The sequence below is a fragment of the Nestor notabilis genome, unplaced genomic scaffold (assembly GCF_000696875.1).
Source record: "Nestor notabilis isolate BGI_N333 unplaced genomic scaffold, ASM69687v1 scaffold307, whole genome shotgun sequence".
Lineage (NCBI taxonomy): Eukaryota > Metazoa > Chordata > Aves > Psittaciformes > Psittacidae > Nestor > Nestor notabilis.
Window position 1 is genome coordinate 61,201 of NW_009935880.1, and position 5,382 is coordinate 66,582.

The following is a 5,382-nucleotide window of genomic DNA, read 5'->3' on the forward strand; positions in this document are numbered from 1 at the left end:
GGATCCATGGCCAGAGGAGCCCTGGATGCCTCCACCTGCCTGGTACTTCGGTGTTGGTGGTGGGAGCACCAGAGGGTCCTGTTTTTCCAACTTCAATCCCCTTTCAAGCAGGTGCAAATGAACAGGGTCTCTGTGAAACCAGCACTGTCCTGGTTGCATTTGGCAGAGCACCCCAGTGAGCAGCTCTGCACGGAGGGAACAGAAAGGGTCACATCTGAGCATCGCCTCCTCTTCTTCCACTCTGGGCTTCTCCTTCCTCACCCTCACTCAGAAAGCAAAGGCCGTGCATATATTTGCAGACACGAAAGTGGTGGATTGGGGTCCTGGATGCAGCTGCTGCTGGTGGGCAGGACCCAGCGAGGGAGCAAAAACCCATTTCAGGCACAAGGAGAATGAGGACAAGGAGTCCCACCGGGCTCACGTGGGTACTGGCATCGCCTTTCCACCCAGCGCAGGAGAGGGACGAGCATCCCGGTGCCATGCGCCCGCGAGAGGCGAAGGGGCAGCACCACCGGGCAGCCCCTGGCCAGCAGAGCTGAAGGAGGAGGATGGAGACAGGGGGACCAGGAACCCCACGCACTGGAGGAGGATGAGGATGATGCAAAAGCCGGGTTTGTTGCTCCCTTCTTTGTAGTGGGGTGAAGTTGGGGGTGGAGGAGAGGAGGGTTTGGTGGGGACATTTGGGGCACTTGGGTGCTGCTCTCATTTTTCATGGGGTGATGGTGACGAGAGGAGAAGTTTAGTTTGTCCTTGGAGGAAAGGGGAGGGTGAAGTGCTCCCGATCGCTGGGTGTGAGCTGTGAGGAACCCGGCTTTGCCAGGAGGGTCCCACTGGCATCATCCCAATCTCTTTAAGTCTTAAATACCTCTTGCTGCCAGCTCTGGGCAGGACTGAGGGGTGGTGGGTTGGGAGAATGCCCTGATCTCTGCAGTGGCTCAGTATACAATGCCACCAGCCCTGCGTGACACCGGGACCCCAAACAAGCCACCAGCTCTTTGTAGCTGCTGCTGTTGCAGAAACTGGGATCAATGCAGGTATCCATCTGACCCGATTAGCGGCTTCCCATTGCTTTCCATTTATACCTACATCCATTTTTGGCTCTGGCCGACAACCTCCTCGCAGGGTTTGCTGCCAATGCGGATTTTGAAGGGGGGAACAAAGTCATTTCTTTGTCACTAGGAGCAGACTGAGGTTACAGCGCTGAGCTCTGGATGCTGGGTCAGGCTCTGCCTCTATCCCAGCGCTTTTGGACAGACTGGGAAAGTGGGAAAGTTTCCCATTGATCTGGAATCGAATTGTCTTTATTGCGTTACAGCCACGGTAAGCAGGAGGGTGAGAGTGGGGAGGATGGCTGCCTCCCCATCCCCATCCCGGCGCCCGGATGGAGCCGGGATGCTCGAGGGGTAAAGAGGTCACTCCATGCACTTCCCTGCATCTCTTCTGGCACAGGCTAATCAAAGCACTTCAAAAGTGCTTTGTGTCTATCTGTCCATGTAAAGCGTGTCAAACACTTTGCAGCTACAATTGCTTTGTGAATCCCAGTGGAGAGCAGACGTCCAGCCTCTAAAAAGCCCATTCAGCATCCCCAAAGCCATCCTAGCACCCTATAGTCAAACTCCCATTGAAATCTTTTCCTGAATCAGGCTAAAACCCCAACTCTGAGCACTGGGAAGATGAGGAGGGCTCAGCTGCAGCAGAGCCTGGCTCAGACCCAGGCTCTCAACAGCTCCCTTTGCAGAGCTCATTCCACCCCATCTGGCATCCCTGCTACCTGTGTCGAGCTGCAGCAGCTTTGATGGTGCACCCGGTGTGGGACCACGTCGGCTCCCTCCTAGCAGGAATTCACCCTCACTTGTTATTAAATTACATCCTGACCCGGTTAATCCATAGCTGATTAATTTTGGGCTCTACGGCTGGGTATCAGAAAGGTTTCATCTGTCTCATGGCATGTACTGTGTGTACCGGGCTCTCTGTTAATCTGATCTTTTTCAGTGTAAAGAAATAAGGGTTGAAAAATCAGAATGAAGGATGGAAACTGGGGAGGATTAAAGGGGTCTGGCTGGACATGCTCCTCTGTCTGTCATGGGGGTCAGCAGCAAGGGATCCCTCCATCCCAGCACCAGGAACCCAGTTTGGGATCTTCCTCCTGTGCATCATTTCCTGCAGGGTCCCTGCTTGGGTGTACAGAACATCACCAGCCCTGGGGAAACTGAGGCACAGAGATGGAAGTAGCTCACAGGAGTTGGTTCAGGCTCATCATATCTTTGCTGGTACAATCTGTGGGCTTCAATGTTGGGGCTCATCCTGCTCCTCCCTTGTCTAAGGACGCACTTTAACCTTTGCTTTTGATAGCTAAGGTCTCGTAGAGGGGGCTCAGACCAGGCTGCTCCTGAGCTCTGGGCTCCTTTGGTGCCGTGGGGCAGGAGAAACCCTGGGCTCTCTCTGAGCCCCTGTGTCATTGCAGTGCATTTTGGCCTCTTTTCCATTTCCCACACTGAGGACTTGAAAGCAGGGGCAGCTTTTACCAGACCCCCATCAGCCCCTCAGAGGTTCAAATTATTCTTTCCATGATTTTATCATTCACAAACTCCCAGCATCTCTCCTCCTGCTTATTCCCTCGCAGCTGCACACATTTGCCTTGAGTTTAAAGAACTCATTGTGCAAACATCTCTCCCAAGGAGGGAGATGAGCCATAAACTTTTGCAGGATCTTCCCTAACAGCAAACCAAGAAACTCCCTCTTTTCCTTCCAGGGATGGTCCCTGCCCAGCTCCATCCAAGAGTCACGTAGGTGAACCCCAGCTAATGAGTTCTGCTAAGAAAGAGGGAAGTGAGCAGGGGCTCATTACTGCAGTAAATTGCTCCGTGGACCAAAGCACGTGCCTGGTGCAGAGCAGAGCCCACACATTGCAGTCTCTGAGCATCATTGGGCTTAAGAATGAGGGGAAAATCCAATCCAGTGCCACTGCCTTGATCCATGGGAGCAGTGATGGGGTCTGCACTCCTCTCTTGTCATCTTCTTCTTCCCACCCTGCTCCAGTTCATCCCATATCAGATCATAGGAGATAAGGGTGTTCTCTGCCCTATTCCCCACTTGTAAATGAAGCTCCCTGTGCAAACACAAGTCCAAGCAGTCATCTAGAGACCTGCTGCAAATAAACCCCGTCTTTGCCAACTACTCTCTCCTTGCAGCAGGATGGGCTGCGGGGTGTCTTTGTCCCCCTCCAGCAGTACTGACTGTGGACGCAGTGGTCCCATACCAGCACGTACTGGATGCCCATCCATCCTGGATGCAGGATACCCTCAGAGGTCAAGTTTGCCTGTTGGGTAAATCCCAGCAGAGCCAGAGATGCCAGGAGCACAGAGCAGAGGATTAGAGGGAAAAAAGTGCAGGAGAGCCCAGGGCAGCCCGGCTTGTGGGGGGTGTTTAAATCCTTGAGGCAAAAGAATGTTTAAAGTCACCTTGTTTAAAGGCAAAACTTTCTCAAGGGTGCCCAGGGTGTAGCGAAAACCTCCAGAGATGAGGGAGTTGTGTAACTGTCCTGTTTCTTGGAGGCAACGATGTTATTCCGGGCATCTCCCCCTGTACCTGTCTCTCCTGGACCACAACCCTGCTTTGACTTCAGGGATATTCCTATTAACAGCAGGTTTTTGCTAAGCTCACTTCTCAGTCCTGATCATCAGCTCCTGTGGATGGTTTTCACTCTCCACGTTTCCCTCAGCCACAGATGCTCTTTGCCCGAGTGCAGGATATGATCCTGGTTAGTGCCAGGGACATCTGGGGGGGACAGACCCAAAAGAGGTCAGGTTTTGCTTGCAAACACCATCACCCTGTGGTCAAAACCCTCCCAACCTGGATTTGGAGGAGAGCTGGGCACAAGCTGAGGCTGAATTTAGGTGCCAGGAATATCAGTTTAATGCCTTTTGTTAATAGATCTCCATCTGCCTCACCAGAGTGGATAAATCTAAGGGCTGTAGTCCATAGGGGTGCAGAAGGGGGTATATAAAGTGATAAACCAGCCCTGAAGGTCCTGATCAAAGGTCTGGGTAATGTGATGTCCCCCTTCCATTGGAGATGGCTGGAGATGAGTATAAGATGCTCCAAGCTGGCAGGTCCCAGGCTGTCCTCCGGGATGGGGCTGTTTAATGTGCTCATTAACATCACAGGGGGAGAAATAGCTCAGAGGACAGAAAAGGATGATGGAGGGGGGGAAATTGAGGTGATGAGGTCCCTCAAGAGCAAAGGAGCGTCACCGTGGAGGAATTCAGGCTGAAGCACACAGGTAGAAATGTGCCATCTCCTCCTTTGCCTTCCCCACATGCAGATGCTTGGGAGGAGGAGATGAAGGAGGAGGAGAGGAGGAGGGTAACTTGGGTGAAGGTAAAGGAATGAAACCACTCTGAAGCAGCCAAGGTGAGGCTGCCTGTGAGCTCATCCAACTCCGGGAAGGAAAGAAGCTGAAAACGGGCAAATGAAATCAAAATGATTCCCAGTTATTTCAGCGAATGGTGCCAACCTGCCTGGTCCCATCCACCCAGGGTGTTTCTGTGTCTATTTATTCCTGGAGGATATAAGCCCAAGCAGCCCTGTGGTCTGAGCCAGAGGCCAGCCGGCAGCCAGGCGTCAGGAAGGGGAATGTCTCCTCTCTTCCTTGGCCCTTGTCCCCCACGAATGCCTCCTGTACCTGCTGCTGCAGCCCAGGGGTGGGACGGAGATGTCCCACGTGGCGGTGGCACCAGGACCATCCCCTCCTGGAAATGAGCCCGCTGTACCCATGGCCACAGGCAGGAGGTAGGTGGGCAACGGGGGATGCTCCAACCCTTGGGCTTTCCCCTCCCTTCCTCTTTTTAATATCATTATTATATGTTAATAATAAACAGAGCCCTATATCCTGCTGTAAACCTCTCTCCCAGTGCCTGTGGCGTGCGGGTCCCTGTCCCCCCTCTCCACCTCCCTCCTGGGGACCGGCTCAGACCTTGCCACGTCACGGACAAGACGTGTCCCCTCTGGACCATCCGGAGCATTACTGGGGATTAAAGGTGGCATCCGTCAGAAGGACACATCCTCCCCCATCTCGCTCATGGGTGAGCGGGTGGGGGCAGGAGGTGGGTGGCCGGGTTCCCCCTCCCCAGGCAAGAAGGGCTTGGGGAGAGGGTGTCCCCTGCACCCCACCAGCCCCAATGAATTCCCAGCTCTTTTTGGGGCTCCCGGGGCGATGGTGGGGCCGAGGCTCCGAACCGTTCCCGATCCTGCCTCTGTGCCTGCCAAAGCCCATCCCTGGCATGCTGGGCTGCCAATTATACAGTGAATCAAATAGAGAAGAGCCTTTTAAATGACATTGCCTGCGTTATCCCAAAGGGACCTTTCAAGGGTATGGCTGGA